The following is a 19,945-nucleotide window of genomic DNA, read 5'->3' on the forward strand; positions in this document are numbered from 1 at the left end:
GTGGGAATGTAAATTGGTGCAGCCACTACGGAAAACAGTATGGAGATTACTCAGAAAATTATAAATAGAAAATACCATATGGTCTAGCTATTCCACTTCTGGGTATTTATCTAAAGAACATGAAAACACTAATTTGAAAAGATATATGCACCTCTATGTTCACTGTAGCATTACTCACAATAGCCAAGATTTGGAAGCACCCTAAGTGCCCATCAATGGATAAAGGGATAAAGAAGATGTGGTATATGTATATACACACAATGGAATACTACTCAGCCATAAAAAAAGATGAAATAGTGCCATTTGTGACAACACTGATGGATCTTGAGAGTATTATGCTAAGCAAAATAAGTCAGACAGAGAAAGACAATTACCATATGACTTCACTCCTATGTGGAAGATAAACACACAGATAAGGAGAACAGATTAGTGGTTACCAGAGCAGCAGGTGGTAGAGGGCTGGGGGGCAAAAGGGGTAAAGGGGCACACGTGTATGGCGACAGAGAGAAACTACACTTTTGGTGGTGAACTCAATGCACTCTACATAGAGATTAAAATATAATGATGTGTACCTGAAATTTATACAATGTTATAAACCAAAGCGACCTCAATCAAATAAATAATAATAAAAGTAATCAAACTTAGGAGAACTTCACACTACCTCCAAATATTTCCTATCAATCTTAGTAGTACATCTTATATACATGCTTTGGTTTGTCATAAACTACCTTAATACTAGCTTTGAATAAGATAAGTTAAATGGTTGTTGTTATTCTTTTTGGTATCACAATCCAAGGTACTACTTCTGTTTCCTCCAAAATAAAAGTTATCAAAAGAAAATTTTAATTATTTATATAATTAGGAAGTATGCTTTTGCCTTCTAATATTATTTCATAAGTTCAGTTTAATAAAATAAGACACAAAAATAAGGTATAATTATTGGAAAGACAACAAAAACATCATTAGAAATGGTAAGATTGTACTATACATCTAAAAAACCCTTTGATAATCACCTGGAAAGCTAGTGACTGAATATAAAATGACTACTCAAGAATCAATTCCTCCTGAACAGTAACACTAATCAATTAGATATATATTTAAAAGTTACCAATTTTTCCCACATTAATTTATGGGTTTAACACAATAGCAACCAAAATCCCAAGAGGAATATATAAACATTTGATAAGTGATTTAAAATCTACTTAGAAGAATGGTTAAAAATAGAAATTTTAAAAACTATGGCAATGAGAAGAAACTAACCCTGACTAATATTTAAAAATATTAAATACTCCAAAACTTAAAAAGTATGGAACTAGCACCAATTAGACTGAACAGTCCATAGAGCATAGTTAAAAATCTAAAATGTTTAATTCATTTGTCAACAATGATTAAAAAAACATGACAATCAATGGAAAAGTGTAACGTTGTTCAAAACCTGGTAACGAGACAATGGGTCTTCTCTTTGGAGGCAGAGGAGATCCACTTAGACCCTACCTCACAGCACACAGCAAAACAAATTCCAGCCGGTTTAACAACCAATAAACAAAGCAGAGGAAACTAAAGAAATATTTACAAAATATATTCAAAGAGCAGGGCTTCTGCAGTTAAAAATGAGAGAATGACTTAAGATAAAGACATATATTTGATTATATAAATTTTAAACTGCTAATTGTTTTAAAAGAGAACTTTATTAGGGAAAGCTCATATAAATAAGTAAAACACTTTGACTCTAATTTTAAAAAAGGAAAGACAAAAGAAATAAAGAAACAATTACAAAAAAGGAAATGCAACTGCATAAACAGTATATGAAAAAATATTCTCTATCATTAGGAATTAAGGCAAGATGAAATATTAAAATGCCATTTTCATGTATGAAATCAGTAATGATTTTTAATAAATAATACTCAATTTGAATAAGACTCATTGAAATAACCTAGTACATTAATTCTGAGAGTATGAAAGCAATCTGGCAATACAAACCATTAAATATTAAAACATTCCATACCTTAAACTGAATAATCACTATTCTGGGATGCTAAGAAAGCATTCCTAAATACCTATTTTTAAAAGCTTTATGCATAAAATTGTCACTGCACAGTTATTTCTACTTTTGAATTTAAAATTATTTTCTCATTTTAGAAGTAATAAGAAGTAGATTGTAAAAATTTAAAAATAAAAACTAGGAAAAAGTCCCCAAATAAAATTCCATCCCAGAAATAACCACTCTTCACACTTCTAACTTATCCATCATTTTTCCCCACTTAAAATATTAGGAACAGAAGCAACAATATCCCAACAAAAAGCACACTCCATGCTCAAATCTTGGTTCCTAATACTATTCTTGATTAAAAGGAATCAGGGCTCCCAGAGAAATGGTTGATTCTAGGGCCTGGGCCATGTAATGCCACAAAGTAAGAAAGTATTCAAAAAAGCAAAACATTGAAGAACGTCAAAGAGACACAGGAGCCAACGGAAAGAGCTCCACTGGCCAAAGCTGGGCAACAGAATAAGTGACATACTACTGGATTACAACTCAAACTACAAATAAATATCCATGAATCCATACTGATATAAATTAATGACTGAGTAAACACATAAACAGGGGTAAAGAGACAACTCTCCCATATAGAAGAATCCCAAGTAAGTTAATGTAGATGCTGCTCCTTCCAGGAGGGGAGCTGATGCCCCACCCCTTAACTGTGGCTGTGCATAGTAACTTCCTCCTAAAGAGTCAGTATCAAAAGGGGGAAAAAAGAGTAACTTTACAGCAGAGAACCCTGTAACCAAATCTTTTATGAGTCAATTTATAATAGGAATAAAAACCTAAAAGAAAAGAAAATCTCTACCTACAGCAGTTAAATACATTAGAAAGCAACTTACCTCCAGTTTAAAAGCCAGGCCTACGAATGGGTGAGAACTGTCTCTTTTGGAGTTCATTAAGATTTTGGTTTTTTCTTTTGAATCACTTAAAATAAAAGAAACATAAATCTATGAGATGCAATATTTAATACTTCTTTTATATCAATTTCTTTCATCAGAGTATTAGCTAAGAAAATGCACGTGTGTTAAACATTTCTGACCTCACATAAATGAAATTTCTTTGAAAGAGATCAGTAAGAGTAACTTCCTTGGGCTTAGTTACAACATGGTGACAGGACCAGAGCAGACTAAAAAATACAGAAATTATCTGGTACAGACAGGAAAGAAAAATAATCAATGCGTGCTTAAAAAAGTCTGTTTCTTAAAGGAACCATTGCTTTCATATTGCGTAAGTGTTAACGTATTTCTGCAGAAACTAGGAGTCAGTTTGCAAGACTTACTCCTCCTGATGAAGAAGAGCATAATTCGGGACTTCAGATGGATTCGGTAGATACTCTAAAACAGCATCTAAGAGAGGCTGGACGCCTTTGTTCTTCAAGGCACTTCCCAAAAAGACAGGAGTAAAGGACCTATTTAGAGTAGCTCTTCGGATTGCAAGCTGCAACAGAAAAAAATTTAATGATTAGTTAATCTTAAAAATTACATTTTTTGTTTCAGATCAATTATAAACCAACAAATGAATGAAATGCGTTGATACTCTTTGAAGTACTGGCTCTAGCGGAGACTAGCATCAGGTTCTCTATAACTTAAGGTCAAAATACAAAGAAAAAGAAACAAAATCAGTTCCTTTTTCAGGGCTTGGAAGCTACGTACTGTACAACGGCTTTCAACATTCTTGGAATGTCACTAATTTTCAATTTGGCAAAAAAAGATACATACATATAGAAAATAGACACATACACAGAAGAGTGTGAACAGTATGCTAACACTTGCACATAATAGAGGGAAAAGTTATACATATGCAAAAAAAAAATCTCTGGAAAGATACAACAGAAACCATTTACCAGTAACCTGCTTTAGGGAGGGGCAGAGAACTGAGCAGAGGGGAGACAGGTGGGAGATTTTTTACTGTATATCTTTGTATACTTTAAAAAATTTTAAACCATATGAAAGTATCATCTATTAAAAACACTTGGGGCCAGCCTGGAGGGGCAGTGGTTAAGTTCGCACCCTCCACTTTGGCAGCCCAGGGTTCACCAGTTTGGATCCCCAGCAGGGACCTACACACCACTCATCAAGCCATGCTGTGGTGGCATCCCACATAGAAGAATTAGAAGGACTTACAACTAGCATATACTACTATGTACTGGGGTTTTGGGGAGGAAAAAAAAGAGAAAGATTGGCAACAGACGTTAGCTCAGGGCCAACCTTCCTTACCAAAAAAAGGCATACCTTAGAAAACACTTGATTGTTTATTTATTTATTTTTTAAAAGAACATACATACAGGAAGTCCAGCGGTACGGATCACTCATCATAAAGGGCAATGAGAGTAAGAGGCTCTACAATAACGAACGCCAGGCTTTAGTGCAAGCCCTATCAGTGGGCCTCAGGCTGCATCCCCAGGTGCCCGAATGGCCCAGGAGGTCTCCAAGCGTCAGCAGTGGAGCGTCAGCTCTTGCAGCTGAAAGAGGCCAAGGGCAGCGCTGTGGCCACAACCTACCTCTGCAGAAATATGGAGCCAGCATACAGTTATTTGTCAGTCCTCATGAAAAAAAAAAAACTACCCTCAAAAAGCTTAAAGCAAAATATTTATAACCAAAATTTTTAAACATCACGAAAATGAAAAGTAAGATAACAGCTAGCATGATAAAACAGAGCAGAACAGGGGAAAACATGCACAGCAAAAAAACAATTACTATTTGAAACTACCTTAGCAACTTGATTTTGCCATTGCTAGGAACCAAAAATGGCTAGGTCACTAACCACCGAGGCTACCCAGGCCACATGGTCACATCCTTGACCTTCCACCCCTCCCTTATACGCAAGTAGGGGCATATAAGAATCTTACCATGCTTACTTTACATCCATTGGATAGAGAAACAAATAGTGGTAGATAAATAGAAAAACTATTCCTATACCAGCCTAACAAAAGCTGTACTTTTCCAAAATTTTCCCTTGTTTTCTTAAGAAACACTTTGTTGACTTCCACTGTCTCTAATAATAATATATCCAACAATACAGAAACTAAAGTTACCCACGCATCCTGTGCAGAAAACAGTAAACACAGCAGGACTGGAAGTGCTATCCTGAGAATGGCCTGCTTGCAAGGTTGGCCCCTGGCTGGTGTCTGGGAACCAGGATTTCAGGAGGGTGCCCAGCATTCCCAGAAGTGCTAAGACTGGTTCACCGGGCCAAGACTGTTTGTACAATGTGGTGTATGCTAAACACCTGCTTTCCCTCTGGGAGTCCAGGAATTGGTGCATGCCAGGTAGAGGGTGTCATGTGACCAGCCCCCAATAAAACCTTAGGCACCGAGTTTCTGAGAAGCTTCCCTGGTAGATATTTCACAGGCGCAGGCACCACTTGCTGCTGGAGGAGTCAAGCACGCCTACGTGACTACACTGCGAGAGAACTCGTGGAAGCTTACACACGGTTTCTTCTGGACTTCACTTCACGTGCCTATTCCCTGTGCTGATTCTGCTGTATGTCCTCTCTCTGTAAGAAATCACAGCCTTGAGTGTGACTATGTCCTGAGTCCTGCGAGTCCTCCTAGTCAACGAACCTGGGCGTGGTCGTGGGGACCTCTTCCACATTCTGTTTAATAGATAAAAACCTAACTCTCTATTGTGGTTCCCAGGACACAATACTTGACTTTATTTATGGCCAGACCTATCCCTTCCTACACTGTGTTCCCTACTCATCAGAGAACTGAGGTGGTGAGCTTTGTGAGCGGTAAAGGACTAAGTTATGAGATATATTAGTAAGCATCCTCAGCTTCAACAGTTCTTTCCTTGGGCATCTGACCTAGAAACTCCATGAGTGCAATGTTTTACACACAATAATTACTTATGTGATTTCTGCTAAGTGCATGAAGTGGTTAGACAAAATGAATATCAGTCATTTTTTTATAATGATAAAATGTCCATAAAATAAAATTTACCATTTTAACCATTTTTAAGTTTACGGTTCAGTGGCATTATGTACATTCACATTGCTATCTTACCATCACCACTATCCATTTCCACACCTTTTTCATTATCCCAAATTGGAACTCTGTCCCCAGTAAACTCCCCCTTCGGCCCCTCCCCAGCCCCTGATTAGCACTATTCTACTTTCTGTCTCTAGGAATTTGACTGTTCTGTGTACCTCATATACGTGGTACATATTTGTTCTTTTGTGTCTAGCTTATTTCACTTAGCATAATGTCTTCAAGGTTCATTCACATAGTATGTATCACAATCTTATTCCTTTTTAAAGGCTCAATAATATTTCATTGTATGTATATACCAATTTTGTTTATCCATTAATCCATTGGCGGACATTTGGGTCATTTCCCCCTCCTGGCTACTGTGGATAGTGCTGCTATCAAAACGGTGGACAAGTACGTTTGAGTCCCTGTTTTCAGCTCTTCTGGGTATACACAAGTGCAATTGCTGGATCATACAGTAGTTCTGTTTAGTTTTTTGAGGAACTGCCATACTGTTTTCTACAGCAGTTATATCATTTTACATTCCCATCAGCAATGCACAAGGGTTCCAATTTCCCCACACCCTTGCCAACACCTATTATCTGCTTTTTTGTTTTTTGGAAATAATAGCCATCCTAATGGATGAAGCAGTATCTCATTGTGGTTTTGATTTGCTTTCCCTCATGGTTCACAATCTTAAGCATCTTTTCATGTGCTTATTGGTCATTTGTTATCTTCTATGCAGAAACATATAATCAAAAAATGGCTACCAGTCTTAGGCAGGGATCTTCTCTTTATTTGTAAAGAGTTGAGCAATGAAGTGAAAGACTCTATACAGCCTTCCAAACAGTACAACAGTGTAAGTACCAACATGCAGTCAGCAAACACTTAGCAGCCTTGTCTCTTAATCTCTCTTATTGCTGTAACATTTCTCTACATATCTTCTTTCTTTCTAATAAGGACATACCCAAGAGGTTAGCTATTTAAGTATCTTTTTTCTAGAACAAACTATGACTCCTTTTCCATTTAAAAATATTACATAACTCATTACTTAAAAAAAAACGAGTACGAGACCATGTCAAGCATTAATTTTTCCTGAGGAAGATTCGCCCTGAGCTAACATCTGTTGCCAACCCTCCTCTTTTTTTGCTTGAGAAGACTGGCCCTGAGCCAGTCTTCCTCCACTTTCTACACTTGCATGGCTGACAAGTGGTGTAGGTCTGCCCTGGGATCCAAACCCGGGAAGCCAAAGCAGAGCACAATGAACTTAACCACTAGGCCACACGGCTAGCCCTCGAGTACTTTTTGAAGAAAGCAATCATGTTAAATAAGTTTACTCAGATTCCATGAATAAGCCCATCGGAAAGCATCACATCTCCTCGCTGCAAACCAGACCCCCCACCTCGTGCTTTGTCAACTTAAGGCCCAGTTCGACGGCACCTGCCTTTAAATCAGAAACAGAGGGGATTTTTTCTTCCGGGAACATCTCACCAAGCTGCTCGTCTGAATTAGCAACACACTCAATCAGCTCCTGCCGGCAGTCAGCTGCTGCTGCTCTGAATTCTGCCGGAATTTCTCCGTATCGAACAACTTGACTAAGAAAAGAAACGTTTATTTTGGTACTTTGAGGATATTCGATTAAACACATAAAGCACTCATGAAGAAGATAAACCAATGGCTAAAATATTTTTTCAGATGAGAAAGAGCTCTGATATATTTGCAGTATAATGGCAAATAAGATTAACATACAGCTTTAAAGTTCAGACAAAACAGTGGGCAAAATACTTCACTGACACAGCCAGAACAAACCGCTCAAGGGTGTCCTGCTAGTGAATGGAAGCAGCAGGATTCGAAACCAGTCTGACCCCAAAGCCCATGTGAGCACCTGAAAATTTATTACCCAAATGAATCAGAACATCATGGTCTCTAACAAGCAGATTTAGAGACCCGACTCCATTGCTTTCCATTAATAACAAACCAATCACATAATTTTTAACACAGACTAACCCATTTTGCAGTAAAAAAAAAAAAAAAAAGGTTACTAAATACGCAGACTCTTCAACTTTGATCCCAATGCTTCATTCCTCTAGGGGACGAATAGCTAAGAGTCACAAATAAAACATACACAACCAAGAAATGGATACACCTGACACTTAGAAACAATAGTCTGACAGTTTTCAAAGTATTTCTTTAAAAATGGAACTTAATGTCAAAAAATAATAAGCTTTTCAGAAAACACATTTCTAAATCCAAAAAAGTAAAAGAAGCCAATTGCAAACGATCAGAAAATAATTATTATCCTAAAGAATGCTCTTCACAGCTTTTAGAGCTTAATTCCTTCCTTCCCGCAAGCTCCCTGACCCTTAGCGTTTCACATCAGAATATACACATGCCCGGCGGGCCAGCGCTGAGCAGGGGCAGGTATATTAAGAGGTTCCACCTGGGGTTCTGATGCACAACAAAGTTGACAAGCCTTCACTTTAGAGGACAGAAACGTGTGCCCTGGTAATTCTGGGGAAGTGGATTTAATCCTTTACCTACCAACATGTTTTGAGTCCCTGTTACATACCAGGTTGTTCTGGGGCTAGGGACATGAAGGAATAAGCCTGACAAAAATCCCTGTCCTCTTGGGCCTTACATTCTAAGGGGGACAGACAAACTTTGTTGCTGTCACACGAAAAGTGAGAGAAATGCCTCATCCGCTGGACAGCCTCCATCTTTTCCCTAACTACAAGATGAGATAAACTCTACAGCTAATTGATCATAGGCCCTATCACCCACCTGCAGGACCAGCAATCCCAGTTCCAGAGCAGAGGAAGGAAATCCCTCAAGAAGTACCTTTGGAGAAAGTGCCAGGCCCTTGGGGCCACTCCTCAGAACAAAGGGTCATTTACCACTCCCCACATTGTCTAGATTAGTGCCACTCAAAGTGCGGTCTGCAGACTTGCAACATCAGCATCACCTGGGGGCTTTCCAGAAACGCAGATTCCAGGCCCCACCCTAGATGTACTGAATCTCCGAAGGAAGATCCAGGAACATGTGCGTTAACAAGCTCTCCAGGGGATTTTTGTGAATGCTGTGGTTTGATAACCACTGGGCAATTATAGTGCTTTGTATGCAAAGGCCACTCAAAAGTGGACTGATGGACCAAATACCATGTCAAAAAGTTACCAATTTGCTTCTTATATTGCCCAAACCACATCTGTGCAATTTTTAACCGCCTTTACATATTAATCTTTTTATATTTGTAATCTCATGAAATAGGCAGAGAAAATATTTATGATCCCTATTTTCTTCATAGTTTTTGTCACAAGACCCAAGACATAGCAGCTGCTCCAAAAAAGTTTGCAGAATGAATGAACAAATAAATAAATCAGTTGAAAAAGAGAGATTGCATTCCTAGCCCAAGCTGAAGGCCTCCTTCCACCACACCAGGCAGGGCACAATGTGATAGAAATCAATTAGCGAAAACTTAACCTACGCTCCCTTGGAATGAATACTAAGCAAAATAGGAAGAAACCAGGATTAAAGGCATTGGAACAGAATCAGCTTAAAGGATATTCTCCCAGCCTCATTTCAAAAAGATGTTTACTCTGAGTTTAAAGAACTCATTCTTTTCCTTCTCTTTCATACTTTTTAAAATGTAAGATTTTAATATATTTTTAATACTTACCCAAAGTCTCCATCAAAATAGATGGCTCGCTCCTCAATAAGATCTATAATCCCTTTAAAATCGCTCTCCAAACCAATGGGCATCTGCACAAACGCTGCATTATGACTTAGCTTAGACCTGAAAAATAAAAATACATACGTTTACCTCTTTCTTCACCCCAAATGTCTCTGAAATGACAAAATAAATATAAAAAGAAATCTATGGCAGATGAGGTGGGACAGCGAGGGGTGTCACCAGCAGGTCAGAATGGAAGACATACGGCAGTCAGGGACAGACTGACAACCAAACTCTTCGTGCTCAGGAAGCCACAACCCTATTTAGGCAACAAAAAGAACTCTGAAGTAAGTGTTTTGCCATCAGATCCCCAGAATAGCCTGGATCAGAAACCGAAGGGGGAGGAACAGGTCAATGGGTAGCTGGCCAGGAAATCTGAAGATGGTGGGGTAACTGTGCCCACGCCTCATTCTCGGATCAGCCGACTCTCGTGAAGCCGAGTACTGCCATCTGAAGAGGAAGTTCTTAGGGGAAGACTCTCAGAGTAGGTGCTAAAGGCAGACACTCGTCACCAGCCCGTATCCCGACTCAGGCCAACCACTGAACAGAAGCCACACTCACCAGCAGGGCTTCTCCCTCAAGAAGAAATGGGCTCCAGCTACCAACATCCAGTCTAGACTTTAGGCCCCCATTTGTAACTATGGATAGATAACTAACAATCACCAAATATTCGAAGGAAACCAATAGCTTGAAAGAGAGGCATGAGTTCAAGAAATAGAACTAACGTCCAAAGAGAGAGTTACTATAAGAAAATAAAGTGTAAAGATGAGAAGTAATTACCTCTATTAACAAAGATGTTGCAGTAAAAGAGAAAGTTTATGGAAATTAACTATATAATTGCTGAAATTAAAAAGAAAAATATAGGTTAAACAAGAGAAGGGATACAGATGAATATCAGAGTAGTAAGCTGGAAGACTGACCTCAAGAATTCTCTTGTGACCCAGTGCAAAATGAGAAGGAGACAGAAAGTATGGCAGAAAAGTTAAGAAGGCGAGATTCAGGAGTTTCAAAATCTGTTTAATGAGAGTTACAAAATGGGAAAACAGATTAAAGAGAGTAGGGGTCAGCCCAGGGTGCAGCAGTTAAGCACACACATTCCACTTCGGCGGCCTGGGGTTCACCGGTTCGGAACCCATGGCACCACTTGGCACGCCATGCTGTGGTAGGCGTCCCACACACAAAGTAGAGGAAGATGGGCACGGGAGTTAGCTCAGGGCCAGTCTTCCTCTGCAAAATGAGGAGGACTGGCGGCAGATGTGAGCTCGGGAATAATCTTCCTCAAAAAAAAAAAAAAAAGAGAGTAGACTAAAGAACCAAAGTAGAAAAATAAACGCTAACAGAAAATTTTCCTGGAATTCAGAAAAAGACTTGGGAAGAGTCCACTACTGCCAAGTACAAGTAAAATATAAGTAATAAAGGCAAAAAAGTGAAAACGTTCTATTTTACCAAGAAAATATGACAAACATCCAATAAAGAAAAATTTCATTCTCATGTTCCCAAATAGCTCACTTCCATCTGAGTGCACACAGTGATACAAAGGTCCTCAGCACCATCCCTCCCGGCACTGGACACATCACTCAGTCTCTCCACTACCACGAACCCAACTGCCTACACCCATCAATCAGCTCTGCCATGGGAAAGCTGAGTGGGAACGCTACAGCTCCATTTACACAGTTACAAAGGGTGAAGAGCGAAACGTGGACTCTTCCCAAGGCTATGTGACACACACAGTATTGTGCAAAATGTAAAATGCCACAAATACCACTGGGTAACATCTGGCACAGAAAGAAGTGCTACTGTGTCTCAGCAAATATGTTACCACATGAGAGCAAGGGAAGAGAGCAGACTACCTAAGGGCATTAATTAAAATTAGTTGAAGATGATCTTTTAGGTTTGTCTCAGTAAATGCAAGTACTTTTAGGATCTAGCCAGGCCTGGTGGTCAGTGGTAAGATCTGGCGCTCTCACCATGCCGCCTGAGTTCATTTCCCCATTAGGGAACCACACCAACCCTCTGTCGGTTGTCATACTGTGGTGGCTGCAGGAATTCAAACACCAGCAGGGTCACCCAGGGTGGGCAGGTTTCAGTGGAGCTTCCAGACTAGACAGACTGCGAAGAAGAGCCTGGTCACCCAGTTCCAGAAAAAGTGGCCATGAAAACCCTGTGAATAGCAGCGGAATACTTCTGACGTAGCGCCATAAGGTGAGAGGACGGCGCAGAAAGACACCACTCTGCTGTGTCACTAGGAGTCGGAATCATGTCAACAGCTCTAACAAACTTTTAAAATCTACTCTAGATTATGACTTTTCTAACTATAGCAAAACAGTAATTGCCAGATTGTCTTCTGAATTCACCTTCAACAACCCTACAATTTAAGTCATATTTTCACCATTTTACAGAGAAGGTAGTTGATGAGATCACAACACAAATCAAACTACTGACCTCAGTGTTCCACTTACTAAGATAAGTCACTCACATAAATAAATTTCTTTTTCCAGTGACACTGAATCAATCGTAGTTCTGGAGGTAAGGTTTGTTATCCAGATGGTCACAACCCCTGTCCTTTCTCAGGCTCGGTACCTCATTTACTGTAGGGCCCTGGCTGGGTTGGAGCCCACGCGGTCCAGTTTGTTAATGAAAGTTAGGAATGGAACATTGTAGCGCTTCATCTGACGATTAACAGTCATGGTCTGGCACTGCACCCCTCCGACAGCACAGAGAACAAGGACTGCACCATCCAACACTCTCAGGGCCCTTTCAACTTCTATTGTGAAGTCCACGTGCCCTAAATGAGACAAAGAAGTGTGGGAGAGTCTTAAAGAGCGGTCTGATTTTTTTATAACATGCAAAATTAAAAGTTTTTTATCTTTCACGACATAAGTCTTCTAATTAGAATGTGGATTTCTTTTTTCTTTTTTAAAGATTCTATTTTTCCTCTTTCTCCCCAGCGCCCCCCAGTACATAGTTGTATATATATTCTAGTTGTGGGTCCTTCTAGTTGTGGCATGTGGGATGCCGCCTCGGCATGGCCCTATGAGCGGTGCCATGTCCACGCCCAGGATTCAAACCGGCAAAATCCCAGGCCGCTGAAGGGGAGCATGCGAACTTAACCACTTGGCCACGGGGCCGGCCCCTAGAATGTGGATTTCTTAAATCACTCATACCATTCACCCAGCATAAGGTCCAGAGCCCCAAATCACTTCAAAAAGATACCAGGACATGGGCACCTTTGGATCAGCTACAACACATAAAACGTGAGAACCTTCCCACTCACAAATTATTTGCACTATTTTTCAAGGAAACTACATAAGGACGAAATGCTCTAGGTCCCAAGTCAGATTTCTCTAATAGGAAATTCACAGTCACACTTTAGAGTATTATTTGATACTCAACAATGAGCTGGGTCATAGAATAGAAAAGAAGTAAATGGGCTTTTGCCAAAATAAGCTGCAACAAAACCAAGAACTCAGCTTACCAGGAGTATCTATAATGTTGATGTTGACATCCTTCCACACGGTATAGGTGGCCGCTGACTGAACAGTGATTCCTCTTTGTCTCTCTAGTTCCATGGAATCCATGACAGCACCAACGCCATCTTTACCTTTCACCTAAACACAAGCACAGTGATTCAGATTTCTGTCCCTATATTCCAAGAAGGAAAGAAGTCTTTACTGAGGTGGAACTAGAGCACAGATGGTTAACTGGGCAATTTCCAAAGAAGCCTAATCACCAAACCAGATCATCTCTTGAAATAGAAAACTGGTAATAGGTTTTACCCTCTGTGAACTGTCTAACCCTCTTTTCACTGCTGCTCCCAGCAAGGGCTCCCACAGAGCGATCACCTGGTCTGAAAGCCATTGTTGCTCCCTCTGCCCCGCTCCTGCCCACCGGCCTCGTGTTAGTCCGGGAGCAGATGTTCAGAGAACGGGTTCTGCCCTGCTCTGCTGCATGTAGAGTCTGAGGCCCAGGTGGGAAGGATTCAGCTTTTAAAGCGTATGATTTAACAAGACGATCTTTTATCTGAAGAAATATTTTTAAATGGAAAGTTAAGTCACTCAATGATATAATAATTTCTTCAAGAGAGTTTCAAGATCTAAAAAAATTTTTTCTGCTATATGTATTTAACTCAAGCTCATACTATATATTTAAAACCATTTTTTCCACTTAACATTATAAACATCTCTAAATAACATTAAAAATTATGTATATACTATTTTAATGGCTGTTGAAGGGTACATCATATTGACAACACTCTTAAAAGACAATCTACTCAAGATACCCACAGTGATGGTCTAGACGGATTCCTGAGAGCAACATTTCAGGCCAACTTGAGCAATCCTCTGTGTGATATGACTGACTAAAGATCCACGGTTACCATTCTTTTAACCTTTCAAGTTTTGTGAAGTTTATCAAACCATTAACTACAAAACAAGTAAAACCAAGCTCTAACTACTCTGGAGCCCACCACAACCACACACCTCATGCATCTTTGCAATCCTGCCGGTGTACTAAAGCACCCGTTCTGTCAATGTGGCTTTCCCAGAATCAATGTGAGCTGAGATTCCAATATTTCGTATTTTCTCGTTGGGAATCACCCCTGATGAACACCATCGCAGACCTTCCAATTAACCTGAAAAGTAAGAGAGATCAATTCAGTGCACTTTTTCTAAGAGAGAGCATGGGTTCAGCGGACATCGTTCCTCCAGAGAAACTCAACGGACACAAAACACCATACGAGACAGCTTGGAAAGGCAAAAGAGGGCACGTCTCCACCGCAACTCCCGAAACCAAAGGGAAGGCTGCAGGGGAGAGCAGAGAAGACACAGCCTGAAAACAAATACATAATCAACCAATCAGAAAAAGCTGCTCGCATTAATTATATAATTAACTAAAAGGGGACAACTACTTTTATCAAATGTTATAGGTTTGAAAGTATACACTAGGGATAATAAAATCAGAAAGATAGATCCTAACAACTACTTTACTAGGAACTAGAGTTTTCATCTTAAGTTCTGCTGTTTCCCCTTCCCCCTTAGTCTCGTTCACAGCTAGCAAGGCCGTCCGAGGACTTCCGTGCTTCACGCGGTGGTACCGACAGCTCTAACGCAACCCACAAAAGGTTTCCAATTCCTTCTACACAAAGTTAACGACTTTTTTTTAAACTTTATTTTACTTGGGGCGGGGCGGGGGGGACAGGGCAGAATCCTGCATTTTATGGAATTAAGACACAATGTAAACCACTGCCCACAGGGCTGCACATCCAAGTGCACTGCGGTCATTTGTGGGCAGAGGGAAGCACAACTTGGAAGCGGCGGGTAAAACTAATGGGAACCCTGGCGCCGGGCGCCTCCAGAGTAAACCCAGGGAAGCCTGCGAGCCGCGCGCGCCAGGCCCGGGCACAGCGGGCCACCGCCCCCCGACGCCAGCCCCCGGGCGCGCCCCGCGGCCGGCACGGACAGGGAGAGGGACCCGGGCCGCTCCGAGGGCCACGCGGCCAGGGGACAGTCCGGGCTCGGCCCCGCTCCCCGGGCACTCTACCTGCCTCCCCTGCCAGCCCAGCGCGGCGGGGACCCGCGGGAGCCCGCGCCCCAGGGCCGCGGCCGTCCCCAGCAGCCTCATGGCCGGCGCAGAACCGGAGCGCAGGGCCCGCGGCTCCGGGATGCTCAGCAACCGGCACCGCGGCGGGAGACCTTCAAAGTCACGCCGGCCAGCAGCGCCTGAAGAGCACTTCCGGGGCGAAGGACGCGAGCGCGGAGGGACGAAGGGAAAGAGGGAGGAGCTCCCGGATCTCAGGGCCGAGCAGCGCCCTCCGCTGCCCGGGCGCCCTCTGCCGACGAGGAAGAGGAGCTGCAGTCGCTTCGCCGAGCTCATCCAGCCTTGCACGCTCCCAGAGCGCTGCAGCCTTTTGGGATGTGGTGCCAACTGTAGCAACCCGGAGAAACGTTTTTTAACAGAATTTAAGTGACAAAAAGAGCAGTTGTCATCTATGCTACCATCACAGATATGAAAAAATACTTATCTACAGGACACGACCTGAAAAGAATGTGGAAAAATGATGACTGAACTATCAATTACAAGTGCTTTTTCTCATCTCGAACGTTCCGTCGTTCTTCGGTGTTAGGCGTTTTAGGGCCAGTTCATATGGAAGACAGCATCCTTGACGATTCCACTTGGAGGCATCGCGAACTTACTATGTCCGAAACGAAGCGTCTGATCTCCCTCCCAGCACCGTCTTCTGCAGTCGTCTTCATCTCATAAACCGCAGCCGGTGCCGCACTCAGTCGCTGTGAGCGCGCCGTCTCCTGGCAGCGCGTGCCTTAACCCCTCGCCGGGGGTCGGGGCCGCGCGCCAGCCCGCCTCTCCCGCCCCGGCCCCCTGCCCCCCGCCCCGCCGGCCGCTCCTGCCCGCGCTTTCCCTCCGTGCAGGCGGCCGCTCAACGGGGTGCTCCAGGCCCGGCTCTTCCGCGCCCGCGAGCTCCTCCCCGTCGCTCTTCTCGTGCGGCTTCGCTCTGCAGAGCGCTTCTCAGACCAGACGTCTCACACACCTGAGCGCTGTCTCCTTTCCCAGTGAGGTCAATGCCGTGAGAACAGTGACTGGGCTGTGGATCGCTGGGTCGCCCTGCGTGGGCTAGGTGCTCAATGATATTTGTGGAATGAACGAGATCGAATAAATAGAAATCAGAGGAAATTACAAGGGACAAGTAAAACCAGAGACTCAGTAATGAATTTCGAATTTACTTTTTGTATATCATCCATATATTAATTTACAAAAAAAGATTAAGCTGCTTTGATGAATAAATCCGTTAACACTGAATATACCATTAAATAAACTTTTTCATTTATAGACTTTCGGAGATTGTCTTAGAAGCCTTTATATGTATTTGTTTAAAATATATAAACACATAATTATGTAAATGGTAATAAAATTTTAAGATATAATTATTTAATAGTACATATAAAACAGTACATCTGTTACACTGAAATTACCACTTTAACAGTTTCCTTGAGGAAAAATTCATACTCATTATCTTCTATGTGTGTATATTTTCATATTTTTCCGTAATTATTATACAAAGTATATCTTATTTTTATTAATCACTTTTAACCAAAGGGATCAACTATTTTCTCCACAGAGGAAACTAAAAGACAAAAAACCAAGAAGTCTCTAGCTAAATTCTTATGTGTACACATTATATGGTACCTCTGTTAAGTTTTACAATGGCAAAATACACATATATGGTATCATCCAAAACATTTGCATATTCTTTTAATCCAGTCACTTTATAAATGTATAAGAATAAAGATACATTGAAATTATCTTTAGTGACCAAAGCTTTGTACCATTTTTCACTTATAAATTACGCAAGTATCCAAGGGCTAATTGCACATTTTCTAAGGTCTTGAGAAGTTACCTGAGGATTTGAATAATTGCAATTTTAGCTAACACATTTGGTCCTTATAATTAATAGAATTACAATTTCATAAGGTCAAAACCCCTTTAAAGGATATCTGTATTACAGCTTTATTTAAACACCATTTTATATTTTGTAACCTTACATAATTGGTGAGTCAGTGATAACTTATTTGACCTATAAGATGAATACAGGAAAGTTAGAAAATTTAAATCATGAGAAGTTCAACCTTAGTTTTATATAAGCTAGAATATTTTATTAGCATTAATTTTAAATAATAAAACCTGGAGAAGACATATAGTTGATTTAAAGAAATATTCATTCATTAGTTTGCCCAAATTCATCCACTTATCGGAAATATTTCATAAACCTTTTTTAAAAATACTTTATAAACCTTATATTCATAATCATTAAATCATATTTAAAAGCTCCTCTTTTATCTTAAAACCTTTCTGCTTATAACCATAATAGCAAAGGCTATTATTTAAATTCGCTCATCCACATTTTACGCAAAAGCAGCACAAATAGTTTATTGGCTTTTTTCTCTTAGCCATTTTGGATATTCATTTGCACCAGATAGTCCTAGATTGCACATATGACAAAATTATTTTTTTCTGAATTCATCTTTAAAAATTTTCAAGTGAGAGGAAAAAGAGAAATAGGAAAAAAGGTGAGCTAGAGCCAGCTTTATACCATTAAAAGATAAATTGAGGCATATTAAAAATTTTGACTTTGAGCAAAAATGGGTTAAAATCTGGCAGCAGCAAATGGGAAGTGGTCAGGAACAGCCCACCAGCGGGAGCCAGGGGAAGACTTTGTAGAGAAGAGGCAGAGGCCAAGCAAGGCGATCACTAGGCGGGCTGCGGCTTCCGCGGGCGCCTTCTTTGGGAAGCCTGGTGGGTGGCTGGGGCCCGAGGGTTTGCGGTCGCAACTCTCAGCCCCGGGGCGCTACAGGCCTAGGCTTTGGTTTGCCTACAGAGGCTGCTAAGGCATTAAAGCCCCTGTCTGATGGGCCTCCTCGGTTACTGAGTTTGATAATACTACCGTGAAAGTACCCCTGGAAAAGGCTGATTGCCTTCCTCTTCACGGAGAAGAGAAAGTTGAAATGTTAGCCACACAGTGAAAAAGCCCTTAAGAATGACATGAAAGGTGAGTGGTCTACCTAAACAAAGTGGTCTCTTTTAGACGAAGAACACAGAGGCTCTCCTCTTGAGGGTTTGTCTGCTGTTTTTCTGTTGGTGTGTTCTTCTAAGGCGCCTCTCCAGTGAAAGTCCTGTTCATTTCAAAGTTCCCCGGAGCGGCCACTACGATTCCGGGCTGCAGCTGCGCCAGCAGGTAGCACAAGTCCGTCCGCTGACAGCCCCATGGAAAGCCGCCTGATGCTCTATCAAACGCAAACCACTCCATGTCTGCCTCGGGCTTTAACCCTAACGTTAGACCGCCTGACTGCTAACCTGAGAAACGTGGGGTTAGAAGGCAACGTGGGTGGACAGAAGGTCTCTCCCCAAGCCGACTTCTCATACACAAAGACTGAGGAAAGTTTTCACCGACAATAGAAGATGGTGGGTGGGCAGGCACAAGATAGGAGATGGGACTTAAAGCCAAATTCACCGGAGGACTCCGAAGTCTGATCAGATTCCCCAAACCCCAGGAGACAATAAGCATGACATCGGGGTCAAAGAGATCATCAGAATGCCGATGCACTGCAAAATCCATGTAATCAGGGACAGGGGGCCTCAAGAGGCCTCAGATATGTACATTACTGCCAAACTGAAGGTCCTAATTCACTGCAGCGAGGGTGTAGGTCAAACCTCAGCAGACTCCAAATTGTCCTAGCTCCGTCAGCCTAAGACCACTGTCTTAGTCCATTCAGGCTGCTGCAACAAAAATACCACAGATCAGCTAGCTTATAAACAGTGGAAATTTATTTCACATAGTTCTGGAGGCTGGGAAGTTGAAGATCAAGGTGCCGGGAAGATTCGGTGTCTGATGAGGGCCCACTCCCTGGTTCATAGGCAGCCAACTTCTCACTGTGTCTCCACATGGCAGAAAGGGCAAGGGAGTCCTCTGGGGTCTCTTTTATAAAGGCACTAATCCTATTTATGAGGGCTTCACCTTGCTGACCTAATCACATCCCAAAGGCCCCACCTCTAACACCATCACTTTGTGACATGCAGGGCACCATCTGATTCCAAGGTGCTCCTGCAACTGCCCTGTGACAGTAAAGGATAATGGAGCCATGAAGGTACAGTAATGAAAACCTCTGATACTGCCAGATACCGGGAAAATCACTAAAGTGGCAAGGAGCCCAAGTATGCAACTTGGCCTTATTATCAAGGTCACATTCACCAAATTGTTAATATCCTTGCATTCCCAAAAGACCCAGGGTTCCAGAAACAACAACAGTCATCCATAAAGAAAAAGTATGTGAACTACAAGGTACAGAGAGCTTTCTTTTTTATATTGGTTGACTTTAGCATTACGGTAAAAATAAATTCTGAAGTCACTTTCAGCATCATGTAGACATAAAGAATTGACATTGAATCTCTATATGTCACCTATTTTATAAGTGGCACCTAGGGAGCACTGTGGCATAAGAAGAAATACATGCTTAATTCAACTTTTATTTGATTTCTATGGTAAACAAACTGGGAGGAAAAAAGTTTCTATGAATTCTCTGCTATATGATGTATAGATGTTATATTGTTCTAAGTACAATTATTTATTAAAGTGTGTTTTCATATTTGAATATAATGATTCAAGATACCATCAGCCTAATGATTTAGGGAAAAGGGGAAT

General features: G+C 41.3%; 1 pseudogene; it reads right to left on the reverse strand.

Annotated features, from left to right (window-relative positions):
- LOC139045281 (elongation factor G, mitochondrial-like) overlaps window positions 1–15,920 on the reverse strand; it is a 55,764-nt pseudogene extending 39,844 nt beyond the window's left edge.
- Window positions 15,921–19,945: the final 4,025 nt, after the last annotated feature.

The sequence above is a fragment of the Equus asinus genome, chromosome 5 (genome assembly GCF_041296235.1).
Source record: "Equus asinus isolate D_3611 breed Donkey chromosome 5, EquAss-T2T_v2, whole genome shotgun sequence".
NCBI classification, from domain to species: Eukaryota; Metazoa; Chordata; class Mammalia; order Perissodactyla; family Equidae; genus Equus; species Equus asinus.